The 21,706-nt window shown below is 40.5% G+C and overlaps 1 pseudogene; it reads right to left on the bottom strand.

Moving 5' to 3' along the window:
- The window catches only part of LOC116763715, an 80,789-nt pseudogene extending 79,528 nt beyond the window's left edge, over positions 1–1,261 (bottom strand).
- Positions 1,262–21,706: the final 20,445 nt, after the last annotated feature.

Here is a 21,706-nt window from a genome sequence, read left to right as displayed (position 1 = left end):
CTTTATTATAAGAATATGAGGTGATGCCTGACATCAAAGGAGGAGTGGAGCTGGGCCATGTGCACAGATCACTCTGTTCCCTGCATGGACCACTCCTCTGTTCCCTGCACAGGCAGACTCCGTCATTTGCTTCTCTTGCCCATGTGGGAGTTGGCAGCCACCACTGCTCCAAGGTTCCTCGTCAGTCCTGAGTGTCAGTTCCTGGTTTACAGGACGTGTGATCTGATGGGCCCACTTAGGTCAGAAGGTCATCCAACCAGCTGTAGCCCAGGGGAGGGGGACCAACCCTGTGCCTGAGGTGGGAGGTTCCCAGAACCATGAAGCTTACAGGCCCAAGAAGTCCTCCTGCAGAGAGGCTGCCGCATGGAGCGAGGAGCACATGGCATTTTAGTCTTGAGGGGAAAATTCAGAGTTGCTCTTTTGAAAACGTTTTCCCTGTTTAGAAGTATTTTTCTTTCCACCAGGAAATCAGTATGATGAGCAGGAAAAACAATTCACCTAAACGTAGTCCTGTAAGTAAATCTTTATCCCAAATGTTTGGCCACTCCAAGATTGTGTCATCTGTTCATAAAACTATTTCGCATGTTTGCTTTGGGGACCAGCCTGTGCTGAATCGGTGTCAAACGACTGGGACAGGCTGTGTGGTGACCGACGGCCGGGAGCAGGCCAAACTCAGCCTTCCAGTCAGGCCACAGGCCAAGGTTGCAGCGCTGGACGGTGGCTGTCACATCCCTCGGGAACCCGGATTCTGGCTCCCACAGTGCAGGCCCACTGGGGTCACGACCTGAAGGCGGACAAGAACGGAAAGGGATAGCCATTTCTCCCCTGGGTGGCAGGGCGGTCAGCCAGCAGCCTCGGGTCCAGAGCTGGAGCCCGAGGTGAGCAGCGGGGCTTGGGCCCGCAGACGGGGCTGTGACGGCGGGTTACGGCCCAGTGGAAAGGAAGCTCCTTGCTACATCAGCATACAGTCTGCTCCTGAAAAGACATTGTTTCCGCGTGGGATGGGGAGAGACCCCGTCTGCAGGAGGCCTGGGGCACGGAGGCGGGTCCCTCTCCTTTTCCCACGCCCAGCCTGGGGCCTGGAGGACAGCTGTGGCCCAGCAGCCCCTCCTCTCTGGACCTCTGCTGTTTCCCCTGGGGAGGCTCCCAGGCCCAGGAGTAGCACAGACCACGCAGATGGACATGGGGCACCTGTGGACCCCCCTTTGTGCTTCTTCTCCATCGGGCCACCCAGGCCACCTGCTGGGGCCACGTTCCCCATGCCCACTGACCAGCAGACTCTCACTGGCACAACCCAGGCGTTTCCCTAACACGCTTGTGTGTTTTCTGAGATGTGGTGTTAACCTCATAAATGTCTGGATGAAAGTTCGAATAAACAAATAAAATCACCCGTTGTCCTTGATCCCATGTGGATTGGACTGTTCTAGTTGAGCCATGAGCCTGTCTCTGGAGTGTCTGTAAGCATGTTTGATGGCTGCATGGGTCCACCTTCTGTGCTTCTCCACGTGGAAGCACCAAGCTCATCCAATGAAGGGATCACTTTTAAATCTGACGTTGGCTGTGATCAAGGATTCTACAGAGAACACGGTCTAGTCAGTGAAGACAGTGTGTGAATAGCTGGGTCTCCCATGTCCTCAATGCACGCCTGTAGTGGGACCACATTTAGTACTTCGTTATTTCCCGACCTTAACAAGGCGTTAGGAGTGATGGATAAAGGAACTGAGGATTCCAGTTAAGGGGGGAGGTTAAGGGGGTGAATTCAAAGGATGTACCAGCTGCAGTCGTAATTGATTCTCCTCCCCCATGTTTCCTCTCTGCCTGGGCTGGTTCCTCTCTTCTTTCCCCTGCCCCACCTCCCTCTGAGATCCCCCTTTATAACCTAGCAGGTCAGCTGCATAAACCACACTCTGCAACCCGGCCTAACAGACTGGCTTTATGTTTCCCTCAGGCAAGCCCCTCAGCCGGTGGGTGTTATCTCACTAGGTGTGTGCTGAGCGTGTTCAAGAACCTGGTTCCCTTCTGTGTCGGGAAAAAAGTCACCATTGCCACCCTTGTAGGTCTTACTCAGCAAGACAGCCTTGCTTTCTGAGACCAGCAATTACGCTCCGTCTGAACAAATGAAGTCAGCGCCCAGAAGGGCCGCATCCCGGTTCACCTGGTCAGTCACTGGGGCTCACAAACCTGCCCAGAAAAAAACCACCAGATCCTCGGAACCACAGCCACTTCTCAGTTTTTCTGCCATCTCCCGGCTGGGTTCTGTCTTCTGACGTGAGATATTCCCTGTCCCCAAAATATTTCCTAATATCTCCTCAACCCAAGAAAGTTCAAACACTCTACATTCAGATATCCATTCCAATGCATTTTAAAACCTTTCTGCCTATCACACAATTATTGTAGCTGAGCTAAGCGACAAAGTCTAGCATTTACAAATCATGTCCAATGTGGGCCCTTTTGCCAATTAATCTATTCAGCTGTTTTTCTGTAACTAAGTTTTCTCTCTGATTGTAGATAATGTCTTTCCAGGTATCAGGTGGTGCCAGTGCATTCCTTACACACTGCCTTACGGTCCTGCAAAGAAATTCTGTTTACATTATTACTTAGTGAGAACTAAGAGTTTGCTTGGATTCATTATTTCTTCTTTGGTCATGAAAAATGTGTGAATTATAAAGCCTACCTTTCCCAAAAGCATACCTTTCCAAAACGTTGCCAAAATCTTGTTTTTTCTCTGATAGTGACTTTCTAAGTCACTTATTTTGGGGGGAAAGGGATGGAGAAAAGTACATTTTTTCCTTTTAATAGGGACCCTTAATATTTAATGGGAAACAATGATCCTAGTTCAACTTTTGCCTTATGCCTAAGCCTAGTAAATATCATCATAATATACATAAAAGTAATAATGAATGATGCCATCTTAAGTACCAAAGTAAATTCCTTCCCTTCAACGACCTGTGAACAAATAGATGAGGGGCAGGGAGATGGATCAGGTCAACTGTGTGTCGACCCCACTCCTGTGGGGGAGGGCCCCCTCTGCCGCCCCCGAGCTGCCCACAGCCTGCTCCAGGCTCCCAGGCACCCCGGGAGAAGGTCCTGTGTGAGGAGGGGGGGCTGGACCCCCGATGCTGCCCCATCAAGGTCAAGGTGAGCCAGCAGACAGCCACAGAGAGGCAGCCTGCCCCGGTACCTGGCCATTCCAGAGAGAGCTAGAGAGACAGAGAGAGAGGGAAAGAGAGAAGGAAGGATGGAAGTACAGGAGGAGGCGGGGCTGCGGCCTCGCTCTGCCTGCCGGATCTCACGCCAATTTCTCCTAGTGACTCCAATCCAGACTCATTACCCGAAGGGAACCCTGGACCCAGCTTGGAGGAGCTGACACCACACAAGGCTTCAAAACACCCTTGAACCCAGAGTCAGCCCAGCGACTCCCTTTGTTCACGTCCCCCCAAGCACACAGCGGCTGCTGGGACGATGGAATACAGGAGCCGGCACACGACCGGCCAGGACAGCTGCCCCAGGGTCACGAGGCCAGGTGCCACGCCCTGCCGCATAACCTCTTGTCCTTGCTGACCTGGTGGTCACGTGTATTTCCCAATTCCAAGAATAGTAAGAGATTGCTCTGTCCCCTGATGTTTCACCAACAGTGGAGGGTCAACATCTTTCTGTGACTGACACACGTGAGCTCACCCACAGGTGGACCCACCCAGCCCCATTCTCGGGCTCCCACCTCCCGGTCAGCGGGGTAACAAGATGCAGTTCCATTCTGTGTCCTCTCACTCCTGGAGGCGGGCCTGCTTAGCCAGAGGTTTCAGATCAGACGTGTGGGGCTCAGGCTGAGGGCGCTGTGTCCCCGGGCCGCGTCTGTGACCAGCCACGGGCCCTTCTGTCCACAGCATGAGGCTGGGTGCCTGCCGAGGGGTTGTCATGAAGCTTGACGGCCCGTCACTCTGAAAGCACGCTGCACCAGGCTACGCCCCACGTGCGTGTTCAGTCTCTGCATCCTACTCGGCCCTCGTGACCGGGGAAGGAAGAGGCACCCACCACGGGCTGCATGCTGTGCATCCTGAGGTAAACGTGTTGCCACGTGTTCCTTCGTGTTCTTCCTCGCGTGTGTCTTCTCTAGCGATGACCTCGTCCAGGGTCAAGTTTGATCTTTTTATGGCGATGTCAGTTGTTTTCTGCCTTCTTTGTTAAACTTCTCCCTATAAATACTCTTACCAGCCTGTCCTTGGTGTTTCACTGTTTCACGTGAACACTTGGGATTCGTAAGTATTCAAGCCTAAATCATTCCCTTGATCACATGACTGACCGTGTCAGACATAGGACAGCCTTTCCCACCCATGACTGTATGAACGGTAACCTGTCCTTTTTCTCTACTTCATGGTTAATGTGCTAACATTTACATTTCTGATCCCCATGGAATTTAGTCTATGAGGTTTAAAGCAGAATTCTAGTTTTATTTTACTACCAACAGTTTAGCCATTATTTCCTGCTGTGCTTTTGTGAAAATAAACCCTTCTTCATTCACTGAGCTGAGGTGTCACTTTAATTTTACACCAAATCCCCACATATTCTGGAGTATCTTTCTAGACTTGTATTCTGTTCAGTCTCTGTTGCTTTGGTGGGACCTTACAGCTTTAACTAAGCCCTCCTTAAAGTGTGTGACAGTGTAGCACGGCCCTCACATCCTTCCATTTCAGGTTACTTTTGAAAAGTTTAGCATGTTTATTCTTCCCAATGAGCTGTAGATTAATTTTGTCACTGTCTCCTAAAATCGCATTAGGGATTTTCTTTGAACTGTATAAAAATGTTACAGGTTCCTTTTAAAAATGTAAATCTTTAAAATATTTTATGTCTTCTCCATTTATCCAGATCTTCTTGATGAAAATTTTAATATTTTCTTCATAAAAGAACTTTACCCTAGCACAGTCATCCCTAGGAATTTTTCATTGTTACTGTGAATAGAATCGTTTTTATTACATCTTATGGTCACACAAGTCTCTTCAGTTTTCAGGCAGCTAGTATTGTTTTCAGTGTTGACAGCCCTGTTTCTCTTCTCCCCTGTACACACACACCACCTGCTTCCTTCTCTTGCCTCTCGCTTTCTCTAAACCAGTCCTGCCATTATTCCGAGTTCACTGCTCCCAGGGCCAAAACGGCGACTGCAACATCATCTGTGGGGTTCAGACTAATGTCCCCTATCAAGACGGAAAGCTGTCTTTATAATTTTAATGAATTATGAGTTTCAATTTTATTAAATGTTCCTTTGGCTGCTGTCAAGATAATCATAGGTTGTGAATTCTATAAATACATTTTTAAATAACAAACACCTTTTTTCCTGGAATAAGACCAGCTTTGTCTTAATGTATTAATGTTTATTTATTAATATAGATCAACTGGATTTATGTATTAGTACCTCTGCTGTCTTCCCACCGAAGAGCGGCTGGGTGGGCAGGCCCAGTCAGAACATGCTTCTGTCGTTAGCTGACCGCGTCATTCCTTTATCTCCTAGGATTTACTGTTGCAGAGAGGTCTGCCAGATTTTTGTAATCTGTTTTTAATTAGCTTGCTCTCTCAGAATGCTGAAAACATTTTTTTTCTTCTTTTAAAAATCTTTTGCCACGTATGTTTACTGTAAGTGTTCTTTTATCAACTTTGGAGAAGCTTCTTCTCCATCCAGGAACAGGCACCTGAGCTGTCCCTCTGTCACCATGTCCCGTGTTGGGCTCAGCATCCCTCACCTCTGGGTCTCCCAACCCCTCCGGTGTTTGTCCTCCTGTTCAGCCTGAAGGAGATGCTCCAGTGCATCTCCCACATCACTGGTTCTCGACATCATTAATTATGCTTCATTAATTATGCCTGTACTGCCTCCCATTTGCATTATAAATCAGGCCAATATTAGTTTTATTCCAAACCTCCCTTTTATTATTTAGCTCCATTTACATCTCAGTACGTTTCTTTGTTTTTAGCTGATGTATCGTTTTATATTTTGTTAATAATTTAAAATACTCCTTTGAAATAATTTTCTGCATTTTGGAGAACATCAAAATCATACTTTCCCTCTATGCCTTAAATATTTTAGCTGTAAAAGTATTTTTATTTAGACTTTTTAATAATAGGCTCCACATTCTACTGGGTATTTTTTTTTCCTCTTTATACCTTTATAAACAAGATAACTGTTTGCAACTCATGCTGTCACAGCAAGAATAAGTACATCTCTCTTGGTTTCTCTGTCCATTGATATAATGACTAAAATCATTTTTCAAAAATAACAAGAGAAAGTAAGGTATCCAGCTACTAGTCTTTGCAATTCTTTATGATCCTTTACAGTTCTTAGCTTACTTTGTACATTGAAAACATTACCCAGGATGTACACCCAGATGCCTTCCACCAATTCACGTCTATACGTTTACCTCCCAGAATATAGTGGGTCACCATTGGTTTTCCTGTAGTTTACCTCAACTTATTTCCTAATATCTGTAGTAGTATATCATTTTAAGAAAATTATAAAAGAAAGGGAAGAGAAGAAAGTCATATGCACTTCAGAATTCTGCCTCACAAGCAATTTTAAAGGCATTAAGGGTATGAATTACTATCTACTGCTACACAACAAATTACCCTAAAGCTTAGTGACCTAAACAGCAGACATTAGTTACCTCACAGTTTCTGTGCATCAGGAATCTGTGCAGAGTTTATCTGGAGGCCTCTGGTTCAAGGTCTTTCATGAGGTTGTAGTCAAACAGCCAGCCAGGGCTGTGGTCTCATCTGAAAGCTGGATGGGGAGGGGTCCACTTGCACTCACATGGCCTTGGCAGGCTCCAGTTCCTCATGGACAGTGGGGATGAGGGCTTCAATGCTTGCTGAGCCACATGGGCCTCTCCACAAGACTGCTTCCAGCGTGGAAATCTGCTTCCCCAGCACAAGCGAACTGAGAGAGCAAAAGTGAGAGAGCAAAAGTGAGAGAGAGCAAGGGAAGCCCCCAGGATGGGAGTCAGGGTCTTTCTAAAACTGAATATTGAGAGTGATATCTCATGATGTCTTCTCTTCTGCCTCATTCCCCCTTTAAAAGTGAGTCACTGGCGCCACTCACAGCCCAGAGGCAGGGATCACCAGGGTCCATCCCAGAGGACGGCTGCAGTTGGTCACCTGCCTTCATGGTTGGTCACAGGCAGTGAACACATGGAGGAAGAGACAGGAAAGTACTTTCTACCATTTTTCAGATACTACTGCCAAGAAGTACAACTGGGGTCTCTCACGGAGAAGACCAAGCCTTGGTCGACTTCTTGATCCATCTTCGTTACTCCTAGTATCTATCACTGAAAGGTTTGGGTATTAGATGGTCTATTGGTTGAAATTTTTAATTTTGAAAATTTCTCTGTCTTCACTTGTATTTGTCGTGATGCTGGATATAAAGTTTTGTGCTGAAACTTGTTAAACAGACCAAACAGAAGAACTTGCACTTCTTCTACCTTGAATGTGCTTTTAAACTAAATGTCCTTTCTAAGGAATAAACAGAATTGGAATTACATATATAAATCATGTGTGTGTTTATTCTAGAAAGCAATGGCTAAAAGTATCCACATAATCGAGGGGTGAGTTTTGCTTTTATTTATTCATATGTAATCCCATAGGTAGAAAAATCCCAAATATGATAAAGGCATATTTGACTTAGGTATGACGGCAAACACAGCAAGTATCCTCAGGCATTCTGCTGAATTAAAAAAGAAGGTTAGCCTGTTTAATGTTTTTATTTAGCTAAAACAGATATTACAGTTGATATAAACACAATAAAATTACAATAATATCATGAAACAGAGAAAAAGATATTTGAAATAGTGGTGACTCCCCTGGATTAGGGACTTCACTGTGTACATTCTTTAACAAAGCCAGGAATTTTAGCAACAAGAGGAGCTGTTAGTGAAGAGAATCACTTATCCTTGTGTCTTACACCTGATAGTGTAGGCAACAACAAATCCACAACATGCCTACCATCAATGTGCTAACCATACCAACGAAGGCAGACACTTGGAGAAGCTTAGCGATGGCCCCAGCATGGCCCTTGCTAGCTGGTGGTACTCAGATTTGAACCCAGGAAGTCATACTGCAGAACGCATGCTCCTAACTTGCTATGAGTTGTTGCCTCAGTGAGGAACATGGGAACAGGTACATGATCAGTATTTGTTCACTTAATTAACAAATTCATGAATGCTTCAATGAATGGATGGACCTAGATTTTTTTTAACAAAATCTGATTCAAATTATGGAGTACTATCTTTTTTCTTTGGAAGGTTCTTATCCTAATAAGTGGTGCCTACAGAGAAAAGCTGCTTCCTTTATTTTTCTTAGTCAACATAATATCATGTTCGTGCTATTTTAAGAGGGGGGAGAAAGACAAAAGGAAAATGCATAATCACTACTGTAAACCAGTTTCATGTGTACAGAGGTAGCCATCTTTACCCTCATCCTTTATCCAATTTCAAAAACTTGGCAGTGTGTGGAGTTACCAGTCACCTCCTAAGACTTCTGGTGTTGGAAGTAAGACCCTAACTCTCACTGAATTATGGACTGGAAAAATCTGGTCTCCTTATGTGTTTTCCATATGGTTAGCTGAAGCTTTCTCTGCTCCAACACTGAGAAGGCCAGCATGTCTCCCCTGGCGGTTTTAAAGATTTTATAAAGTGGAAAATATTTTGCTTCCTTGGACTATCAAACTAGAGAGAATGAAAGACACTGCTATCATGTTTGGTGTTCATTTTTCTGAACGCGGTAACCTCTTAAATCGGTGTGAGCTTAGGGGGCTTAAGGTTTGCAATTTGACCACATAAAAACAGAAATGTGTATGTATTTCTCTGTTAATATTTTTTGAGGAAAATATCTCCCCATCTTTATTATAGTGATACCTATTTCTCTGAATTCCATTATCTTCCCCAAAATGTTGTGTCTTTTAGTAGAAATAAGAAGTAGAAAAAATGTAAATTAATGTTTCTCCCTAGTGAGAAACAGGAGGAGGATGGAAAGTCATTCAGGAACTGAAACCAAGCATGATAATTGCCACTTTGGGGCTCTCAGACACAGGGCTTGCTTCTGTAGACTTCTTTACCAGCACCAAGAAAAAAAATCAAAAACTCTTACAGCCAAAGCTCTGTGAATATTTTTCCTTTTTATCTCAAGTAGTTCAGTAACACTTCTAAGAATTGTTAAAAAAAATGGTGGATTAGATGATCCTGACTAATGATCTATTAAAACTCAGGGTCTGAATGCAATTTTCATCATTTCCAATTGCTTTCCAACTGAACTAAAACTTGGCAGGATTACTAAAACTGCCCTTAAATTCTTTATTTCATCATGCTAAGTTTTAATTTGTTTAATTTACTTGTTGGCCAGTAAAAGTATAATTTTATTTTTCCAGAGGTCACTCACATGTTTGTTTAGCCCATCTGACTTGACAGTTTGCAACAAAGAAAATAGAAATTAAAGATAATGGTATATTAATTCAGGTTTTGATATAGTTTTTATTAATATTATTTTACGTTGAGGAGGGAATACTGTTTCAAAAGGTTTGATTTGAAAAATGGTTCTTTACAACTGCTTTGCCAGATGACAGCAAACTGATGTAGAAAGTGGTGGATCAAGGTAGGTGGGGAGGAAAATTGTACTAAATATGATTTTGCAAAAGACAGGCTTCAAAACTGAAATTTATTTTCTAGGAAACTTTTGAGCAAGGTTAAATAGTGAGTATTAAAGAACTTGAAATGTTATATTTCCAGCCACCCAGTCTTATGACATTTTGTTCAAGTAATATTTATTTTTATATATTCCGGTAAGGGGAACTTAGGTCTAAGTCCATACATGCAATGTAAGTGAACACATGAAGAATTTGCTAGGAAAGGTGAGCACACAACACTGAAGATCACTTGGCCCATAAAGTCAGTCTTTGGAATCAATCTATGACAAAGGAGGCAAGAACATACAATGGGGAAAAGACAGTCTCTTCAACAAGTGGTGCTGGGAAAGCTAGATAGCTACATGTAAAAGAATGAAATTAGAACACTTCCTAACACCGTACACAAAAATAAACTCAAAATGGATTAAAGACCTAAATGTAAGATTGGAAACCTTAAAATGCCTTAGAAGAAAACAAGGTAGAACGCTTTTTGACATAAGTTGTAGTAATATTTATTTTTGGATCTCTCCTAAGGCAAAGGAAACAAGATCAAAAGTAAACAAATGAGACCTAATTAAACTTTAAAAAATTTGCACAGCAAAGGAAACCACTGACAAAATGAAAAAACAACATACCGAGTGGGCAAAAATACTTGCAAGTAATATGACAGATAAGGGGTTAATATCCAAAATATATAAATGTTCATACAACTCAATATCAAAAAAATAAACAACCTGATTAAAAAATGAGCAGAAGCTTGAATAGACATTTTTCCAAAGAAGACATACAGGTGGCCAACAGGCACATGAAAAGATTCTCAACATCTCTACTCGTCAGGAACATACAAATAAAAAACACAGTAAGATATAACCTCACACCTGTCAGAATGGCTGTCACCAAAAGACCACAAATAACAAGTGTTGGTAAGGATGTGGAGAAAAGGGAACCCTTGTATGCTGTTGGTGAGAATGTAAATTGGTGCAGCCGCTATGAAAAACAGTATGTAGGTTCCTCAAAAAACTAAAAATAGAACTACCATATGACTGAGCAATTCCACTCCTGAGTATATATCCAAAGAAAATGAAACACTAATTAGAAAAGATATGTGCACCCCGATATTCATAGCAGCATTATTTACAATAGCCAAGAATATGGAAGCAACCTAAGTGTCCATCAACAGATGAATAAAGAAGATGTGGTACATGTATACAAGGAATACTACTCAGCCATAAAAGAGAATGAAATAATGCCATTTGCAACCACACGGATGGACCTGGAGGGTACTGTGCTAAATGAAATGTCAGACAGAGAAAGACAAATACTGTATGATATCAGCTATATGTGAAATCTCAAAAATAAAACAAATGAATATAACAAAACAGAAACAGACACACAGATATAGAGAACAAACTAGTGGTTACCAGTGCAGGGGGGGAAGAGAGGAGAGGCAAGCTGGGGAGATGGGATTAAGAGATACAAAAACTACTATGCATAAAATAGATGAGCAACAAGGATATGTTGTATAGCACAGAGAACAGAGCCATTATTTTATAATAACTTTAAATGGAGTACAATATTGAATCATTATATTGTACATCTAAAACTAATATTGTAAATCAACTATACTTCAAATAAATGAATAAGTAAATAAATAAATAAATATATGTTAGTATTTCGTCCTGAATTAACTGGTTCCAAGGGACTCTGGCTTTTGCAAAGAGTTGACATTTTGTTCAGGGACAGTGGGAAAGGCTTGTCATTATCTCAGAGGAGGAAATGGGCTTTCTATAATTCACCTCTAAGTACCAGATTTGGTGTAGATTTTTAAAAAGATATTCTTTAGGAAGTTCCTACAGTATTTCTATTCTTCTGTCCTTACTTTGCTAAGTATATTTATTGATATACAATATACAATACTTATTGTATGTTTACTGTATATCAATAAATATACTTAGTGCAGTTGATTGTATATCAATTTTACCTAAATAAGGCTATTGAAAGCATAGTCAAACTCATTTGTTGCAGTTAAAGAGTGGTAGGAGAGAAATTTATATCTACAATACATACACTAGGGGGGAAAGCTGAGAAATAATTGTCTAAGCCTCCATGCCAAGAACTAGAAAGGGAACACCAAATGAAACTGAGGAAAAGATAAAGGAAATCATAAAGGGCAGAGGTCAGCACGTTATAAACATATCTTTTTGTTTGTGTTTGCAAGCACCTGTTGTCTATTAATCACCTGAGATTCTACCTGACACAGGTTCCTATGCATGACTGTTCCTTCATGTTCTCATGGAAGGAGGTTGGCATTGCTTTCTCTTCTCAAGACAGCTGATGCACGACTGACCCAACTTGCAGACTCTGTAGCAAATTCTAGGATGTTTGAGCTCAAGTCTGATAAGGAAAGAAAATGTAGGATTCTAGATACTGGGAAAACTTGTAACTAAATTAAATGTTTTAGTGACATTATAAATCATGGTACATCAAAGTAAAGAAAAGTGGTAACTCAAGAATAATAGAGAGGGGAAATTGGATTAACAAACTGTCATTAGAACAAGGTAAAAGTGGGTAGGAGAAGGATTCTAGATACTGGGAAAACTTGTAACTAAATTAAATGTTTTAGTGACATTATAAACCATGGTACATCAAAGTTAGTAAAGAAAAAGTGGTAACTCAAGAACAAAAGAGAGGGGAAATTGGATTAACAAACTGTCATTAGAACAAGGTAAAAGTGGGCAGGAGAAGGATGGAGTGGGAGTTTGGGGTTAGCAGATGCAAACTACTATATACGGAATGGATAAACAACAAGGTCCTAGTGTATAGCACAGGGAACTATATTCAATATTCTGTGATAAACCATAATGAAAAAGAAGTTTTTTTAAAAAAGAATTATACTTATGTATAACTCAGTCACTTTGCTGTGTAACACAACATTGGAAATCAACTATACCTTAATTTTAAAAAAAGTAAAAGTATCTTGGTAAAGACAAAAGCAAAATCAGAAATGTTGACCAAAAGTATGACCTTTCTTAAGAAGGAAGGTTTCCTGCTCTGTTAAGCAAGTGACTATTAACTTCTCTCTTGCTCTTTTCACTCCCCTTATATACCATGTGCTCCTAGTATGCCGATTTGGTGTCTCACGTTATTCTTAAATTATCCAATAGGGCCTCTTAAGGAGTGGCTGGGTCCTAATGTTGAGCAGGACAATGCAAGATGACCCTAAACAACCTTTTTTTACTTTTGCTTTTGTTGGTGGTGGTGGTGTTGAGGGGACACTTTCAGTAAGTCTGGAGATGCTAATGAAGACATCATCTTGTCAAGGCCCCCACAAATGATCTGAAGGAAACAAATGGCTACACTCGATTAAAACACTTGTGAAAAACCGTAAATTTGTGGATTTATAATGGTCAGGTAATAGAAAATGTGCTAGAAAAATATCCCTTGGTCAAAAAACCCACCGGATTATCATGAAAACATATAATAAATGACTATGGTACCTGGATATGACTGCCACCAAGCCTCGGGATGTGGATTATAGAGAAACAGACACGTGATTATGATCCTTGGACCAAAGAGCACCACCCAGGTGGAAGAGGAACATGCTGCCAGGGGTGAGGTAGGAAAACGGGCTCATTTCTGCGCCCCCAGAAGCCGGGATGCAGACACACCACTCAGTCGCCCCAGTGCACTGTCTCCAAGCCCGTCCTCCAGATGAAGGGCCACCTTGCCATCACTGATGGGGTTCAAGAACTAGGGGGACCTCATGCTGGCAAATACTCCCCACACTGCAGCCCATCCAACGTCATGGGGAGGTCACTCAGAATGGTGGGGGGTCAACCGTGAGTGTAAATGTACAAACTTGTTTTCTGACCTTTTAATCTTAGTCGATTCCAGTGGCGATGGCACAGCTGGAAACAGTGGGGGCCACGGAGACATGCTACTCTTGGTTCAGCCAGCTTCTGAGATAAACAAGAACAGACTAAGTTGTCAAAGGCTTAGGGTTTGGTTCACAAGCAAGTTACTAGGTTATGGTAGTGACTGTCAAAATGTGTTCCATGAAGACTAATTCTGGGTGACATTAACACATTACCCGAAAATAATTGGTCCAATGGCCAAATGTGTATGGGAGGGACGAGGGGAAGATGGCAGAAGAGTAAGACGCGGAGATCACCTTCCTCCCCACAGATACACCAGAAATACATCTACACGTGGAACAACTCCTACAGAACACCTACTGAATGCTGGCAGAAGACCTCAGACCTCCCAAAAGGCAAGAAAGTCCCCACCTACCAGGGTAGGACAAAAGAAAAAAGAATAAACAGAGACAAAAGAATAGGGACTTTGTCTGGTCCCTTTCCCACCAGAAAGACAAGATCCAGCCTCATCCACCAGAACACAGGCACTAGCCCCCTCCACCAGGAAGCCTACACAACCCACTGAACCAACTTTAGCCACTGGGGACAGACACCAAAGACAACGGGAACTACGAACCTGCAGCCTGCAAAAAGGAGACCCAAAACACAGTAAGATAAGCAAAATGAGAAGACAGAAAAACACACAGCAGATGAAGGAGTAAGATAAAAACCCACCAGACCTAAGAAATGAAGAGGAAATAGGCAGTCTACCTGAAAAAGAATTCAGAATAATGATAGTAAAGATGATCCAAAATCTTGGAAATAGAATAGACAAAATGCAAGAAACATTTAACAAGGACCTAGAAGAACTAAAGATGAAACAAGCAACGATGAACAACACAATAAATGAAATTAAAAATACTCTAGATGGGATCAATAGCAGAATAACTGAGGCATAAGAACGGATAAGTGACCTGGAAGATAAAATAGTGGAAATAACTATTGCAGAGCAGAATAAAGAAAAAAGAATTAAAAGAAATGAGGACAGTCTCAGAGACCTCTGGGACAACATTAAACATACCAACATTCGAATTATAGGAGTTCCAGAAGAAGAGAAAAAGAAAGGGACTGAGAAAATATTTGAAGAGATTATAGTTGAAAACTTCCCTAATACGGGAAAGGAAATAGTTAATCAAGTCCAGGAAGCACAGAGAGTCCCATACAGGATAAAACCAAGGAGAAATATGCCAAGACACATAGTAATCAAACTGTCAAAAATTAAATACAAAGAAAACATATTAAAAGCAGCAAGGGGGGCTTCCCTGGTGGCGCAGTGGTTGAGAGTCCGCCTGCCGATGCAGGGGACGCAGGTTCGTGCCCCGGTCCGGGAAGATCCCACATGCCGCGGAGCGGCTGGGCCCGTGAGCCATGGCCGCTGAGCCTGCGCATCCGGAGCCTGTGCTCCGCAACGGGAGAGGCCACAGCAGTGAGAGGCCCGCGTACCGCAAAAAAAAAAAAAAAACAAAAAAAAACCAATAAAACCAAATAGAACGATTAAAAAAAAAAGCAGCAAGGGAAAAACAACAAATAACACACAAGGGAATCCCCATAAGGTTAACAGCTGATCTTTCAGCAGAAACTCTGCAAGCCAGAAGGGACTGGCAGGACATATTTAAAGTGATGAAGGAGAAAAACCTGCAACCAAGATTACTCTACCCAGCAAGGATCTCATTCAGATTTCATAGAGAAATTAAAACCTTTACAGACAAGCAAAAGCTGAGAGAGTTCAGCACCACCAAACCAGCTTTACAACAAATGCTAAAGGAACTTCTCTAGGCAAGAAACACAAGAGAAGGAAAAGACCTACAATAACGAACCCAAAACAATTAAGAAAATGGGAATAGGAACATACATATCGATAATTACCTTAAATGTAAATGGACTAAATGCTCCCACCAAAAGACACAGATTGCCTGAATGGATACAAAAACAGGACCCATATATATGCTGTCTACAGGAGACCCACTTCAGACCTAGAGACACATACAGACTGAAAGTAAGGGGATGGAAAAAGATATTCCATGCAAATGGAAACTAAAAGAAAGCGGGAGCAGCAATTCTTATATTGGACAAAATAGTCTTTAAAATAAAGACTATTAGAAGAGACAAAGAAGGACACTACATAATGATCAAGGGATTGATCCAAGAAGAAGATATAACAATTGTAAATATTTATGCACCCAACATAGGTGCACCTCAATACATAAGGCAAATACAGCCACAAAAGGGGAAATCGACAGTAGCACATTCATAGTAGGGGACTTTAACACCCCACTTTCACCAATGGACAGATCATCCAAAATGAAAATAAATAAGGAAACACAAGCTTTAAATGATACATTAAACAAGATGGACTTAATTGATATTTATAGGACATTCCATCCAAAACCAACAGAATACACATTTTTCTCAAGTGCTCATGGAACATTCTCCACGATAGATCATATCTTGGGTCACAAACCAAGCCTTGGTAAATTTAAGAAAATTGAAATTGTATCAAGTATCTTTTCCGACCACAAAGCTATGAGACTAGATATCAATTACAGGAAAAGATCTGTAAAAAGTACAAACACATGGAGGCTCAACAATACACTCCTTAATAACGAAGTGATCACTGAAGAAATCAAAGAGGAAATCAAAAAATACCTAAAAACAAATGACAGTGGAGACACGATGACCCAAAACCTATGAGATGCAGCAAAAGCAGTTCTAAGAGGGAAGTTTATAGCAATACAATCCTACCTTAAGAAACAGGAAACGTCTCGAAAAAACAACCTAACCTTGTACCTAAAGCAATTAGAGAAAGAAAAACAAAAAAAAACCCAAAGTTAGCAGAAGGAAAGAAATCATAAAAATCAGATCAGAAATAAATGAAAAAGAAATGAAGGAAATGATAGCAAAGATCAATAAAACTAAAAGCTGGTTCTTTAAGAAGATAAACAAAATTGATAGATAAACAAAATTGATAAACCATTAGCCAGACTCATCAAGAAAAAAAGGGAGAAGACTCAAATCAATAGAATTAGAAATGAAAAAGGAGAAGTAACAACTGACACTGCAGAAATACAAAAGATCATGAGAGATTACTACAAGCAACTCTATGCCAATAAAATGGACAACCTGGAAGAAATGGACAAATACTTAGAAATGCAAAACCTGCCAAGACTGAACCAGGAAGAAAGAGAAAATATGAACAGACCAATCACAAGCACTGAAATTGAGACTGATTAAAAATCTTCCAACAAACAAAAGCCCAGGACCAGATGGCTTCACAGGCGAATTCTATCAAACATTTAGAGAAGAGCTAACACCTATCCTTCTCAAACTCTTCCAAAATATAGCAGAGGGAGGAACACTCCCAAACTCATTCTACGAGGCCACCATCACCCTGATACCAAAACAAGACAAGGATGTCACAAAGAAAGAAAACTACAGGCCAATATCACTGATGAACATAGACGCAAAAATCCTCAACAAAATAATAGCAAACAGAAACCAACAACACATTAAAAGGATCATACACCATGATCAAGTGGGGTTTATTCCAGGAATGCAAGAATTCTTCAATATATGCAAATCAATGCACGTGATACACCATATCAACAAATTGAAGGAGAAAAACCATATGATCATCTCAATAGATGCAGAGAAAGCTTTTGACAAAATTCAACACCGAGTTATGATAAAAACCCTGCAGAAAGTAGACATAGAGGGAACTTTCCTCAACATAATAAAGGCCATATATGACAAACCCACAGCCAACATCGTCCTCAATGGTGAAAAACTGAAAGCATTTCCACTAAGATCAGGAACAAGACAAGGTTGCCCACTCTCACCACTCTTATTCAACATAGTTTTGGAAGTTTTAGCCACAGCAATCAGAGAAGAAAAGGAATCCAAATCGGAAAAGAAGAAGTAAAGCTCTCACTGTTTGCAGATGACCTGATACTATACATAGAGAATCCTAAAGATGCTACCAGAAAACTACTAGAGCTAATCAATGAATTTGGTAAAATAGCAGGATACAAAACTAATGCACAGAAATCTCTGGCATTCCTATACACTAATGATGAAAAATCTGAAAGTGAAATCAAGAAAACACTCCCATTTACCACTGCAACAAAAAGAATAAAATATCTAGGAATAAACCTACCTAAGGAGACAAAAGACCTGTATGCAGAAAACTATAAGACACTGATGAAAGAAATTAAAGATGATACAAATAGATGGAGAGTTATACCATGTTCTTGGATTGGAAGAATCAACATTGTGAAAATGACTACTACCCAAAGCAATCTACAGATTCAATGCAATCCCTATCAAACTACCACTGGCATTTCTCACAGAACTAGAACAAAAAATTTCACAATTTGTACGGAAACACAAAAGACCCCGAATAGCCAAAGCAATCTTGAGAACGAAAAATGGAGCTGGAAGAATCATGCTCCCTGACTTCAGACTATACTACAAAGCTACAGTAATCAAGACAGTATGGTACTGGCACAAAAACAGAAAGATCAATGGAACAGGATAGAAAGCCCAGAGATAAACCCACACACATATGGTCACCTTATCTTTGATAAAGGAGGCAGGAATGTACAGTGGAGAAAGGACAGCCACTTCAATAAGTGGTGCTGGGAAAACTGGACAGGTACATGTAAAAGTATGAGATTAAATCACTCCCTAACACCATACACAAAAATAAGCTCAAAATGGATTAAAGTCCTAAATATAACACCATAAACTATCAAACTCTTAGAGGAAAACATAGGCAGAACACTCTATGACAAATAATCACATCAAGATCCTTTTTGACCCACCTCCTAGAGAAATGGAAATAAAAACAAAAATAAACAAATGGGACCTAATGAAACTTCAAAGCTTTTGCACAGCAAAGGAAACCATAAACAAGACCAAAAGACAAACCTCAGAATGGGAGAAAATATTTGCAAATGAAGCGACTGACAAAGGATTAATTTCCAAACTTTATAAGCAGCTCATGCAGCTCAATAACAAAAAAACAAACAACCCAATACAAAAAGGGGCAGAAGATCTAAATAGACATTTCTCCAAAGAGGATATACAGATTGCCAACAAACACATGAAAGAATGCTCAACATCATTAATCATTAGAGAAATGCAAATCAAAACTACAATGAGATATCATCTCACACCAGTCAGAATGGTCATCATCAAAAAATCCAGAAACAATAAATGCTGGAGATGGTGTGGAGAAAAGGGAACACTCTTGCACTGCTGGTGGGAATGTGAATTGGTACAGCCACTATGGAGAACAGTATGGAGGTTCCTTAAAAAACTACAACTGGAACTACCATATGACCCAGCAATCCCACTACTGGGCATATACCCTGAGAAAACCATAATTCAAAAAGAGTCATGTACCAAAATGTTCATTGCAGCTCTATTTACAATAGCCTGGAGTTGGAAACAACCTAAGTGTCCTTCATCAGATGAATGGATAAAGAAGGTGTGGCACATATACACAATGGAATATTTCTCAGCCATAAAAAGAAACGGAGTTGAGCTATTTGTAATGAGGTGGATGGACCTGGAGTCTGTCATACAGAGTAAAGTCAGAAAGAGAAAGACAAATACCATATGCTAACACATATATATGGAATTTAAGAAAAAATAATGTCATGAAGAACCTAGGGGTAAGACAGGAATAAAGACACAGACCTACCAGAGAATGGATTTGAGGATATGGGGAGGGGGAAGGGTAAGCTGTGACAAAGCGAGAGAGTGTCATGGACATATATACACTACCAAACATAAAATAGATAGCTAGTGGGAAGCAGCTGCATAGCACAAGGACATCAGCTCGGTGCTTTGTGACCACCTAGAGGGGTGGGATAGGGAGGATGGGAGGGAGGGAGACGCAAGAGGGAAGAGATATGGGAACATATGTATATGTATAACTGATTCACTTTGTTATAAAGCAGAAACTAACACACCACTGTAAGGCAATTATACTCCAATAAAGATGTAAAAAAAAATACATATTACTCAGAAATTTTAGATAGTATTGTAACTCAAGCTGTTTATCAGTGGTATATTAGGAAGAGCAGATTCACATATCAATAAATATAGTCTATTAATTATTAACAAAGATGTAAAATACATTCTTGGTGTTAATTTATTTATTTTCTTAGCTTTATCTACAACCTTCTCTTAATCTTAACTTTCTATGTAAATTGAGTGGGTTTTTCCTCTTTAGTTTTATCTTATGAACTATATCTGGAAAATAAAATATAATTTATGCAATTAGGGTATCAGTACTTGAAATGTCCCGTACCACCAGGGCAATCTTCTGCATAAAGTATTTCAGCTCATTTTGTTCATGATAGGAAATACTCTGAGATTTAATAGCTTTCTAAAAACAGGGTTCCATTGCATGCCTAAAATTCATACGATATGGGTTGAAACAGCCAGGAAGTTGCACTGACTCTTCATCAGTCCTACTTCCACTGAAACAGCAGAAATAAAAAGCTATAGACCAAACTGACCTAACAGACATAGACACGTTTCACCCAACAGCAGAAGAATATACATTCTTCTCAAATGCACATGGAACTTTCTCTAGGATAGATCACATGCTAGATCACTAAACAAGTCTTAACAAATCTACAAAGATTAAATCATTCCAAGTATCTTTTTCAAACACAGGAATAAAACTAAAGAAAATGGGGAAACTCACAAATACATGGAAATTAAATAACACATTACTGAAAAACTAATGAATCAAAGAACAAATAAAAAGGAAAATTAGAAAATATCTTGAAACAAACAAAAATAAACACACAACATACCACAACTTATGGGATACAGCAAAAGCAGTACCAACAGGAAGTGTGTAAGATAGACAACTATATTTAAAAAGAAAGATCGCAAATAATCTCATTTTACACATCAAAGAACTAGAAATAGAAGAACAAAGCCCAAAGCTAGTAGAAGGAAAGAAATATAATGACTACAGCAGAAATAAATAAAATAGAGAGTAGAAAAACAATAGAAGAAATTGATGAAATGAGTTGTCTTTTGAAAAACTAAATAAAATCAGCCAACTCTTAGTGAGGCTAACCAAGGATAAAAGAGAGAAAACTCAAATAATAAAATCCAAAAATAGAATAGGAGACATTACAACTGATGCCACAGAAATAAAAAAGATCATAAGAGACCATTATGAACAATTATATGCCAATGAATTAGACAACTTATAAGAAATAGATAAATTTATATAAACATACAGCCACCAAAACTGAATCAAAGAGAAACAGAAAGGGACTTCCCTGGTGGCCCAGTGGTAAAGAATCCACCTTCCAATGCAAGGGACATAGGTTCAATCCCTGGTCGGGGAATTAAGATCCCACATGCTGCAGGACAACTAAGCCTGCATGCCACAACTACTGAGCTCACATGCCTCAACTAGAGAGCTCGCATGCCACAAACTACAGAGCCCACGCACTCTGGTGCCCATGCACCACAATTAGAGAAGAGAAAACCTGTGCACCACAACTAGAGAAGCCCGCACACCACAACAAAGACGCCATGTGCCATAATGAAAGATCCCACATGCCTCAACGAAGATCCCACATGCCACAAATAAGACCCGATGCAGCCATAAAAATAAATAAATAAATATTTTTTAAAAAAAGAAACAGAAATCCTGAAAAGACTGATAACAAATAAGAAGATTCAGTCAGCAATCCAAAACCTCCTAACAAAGAAAAACCCAGAACTAGATGTCTTCACAGATGAGCTCTACAAGTCTTTAAAGAAAAATTAATAGCAATCCTTAGACTTTCTCAAAAAACAGAAGGAACACTTACAAACTAATTGTATAAGACCAGCATCACACTGATACCAAAGCCAGACAATGACAACACAAGAAAAGAAAGCTACAGGCCAACATCCATGACGAACATCGATGCAAAAATCCTCAACAAAATGTTAGCAACCCAAATCCAACAGCAGATTAAAAGGGTCAAGTGAAATTTATTTCTGGGATGCAAGGATGGTTCAACATCCACAAATCAATAAACATGATACACCACATTAACAGAATAAAAATCACATGATCATCTCAACAGATGTAGAAAAAGCATTTAAAAAAATT

Source organism: Phocoena sinus, chromosome 12 (assembly GCF_008692025.1).
Source record: "Phocoena sinus isolate mPhoSin1 chromosome 12, mPhoSin1.pri, whole genome shotgun sequence".
Classification (NCBI taxonomy): domain Eukaryota; kingdom Metazoa; phylum Chordata; class Mammalia; order Artiodactyla; family Phocoenidae; genus Phocoena; species Phocoena sinus.
This window is presented reverse-complemented; position numbering and strand designations above follow the sequence as displayed.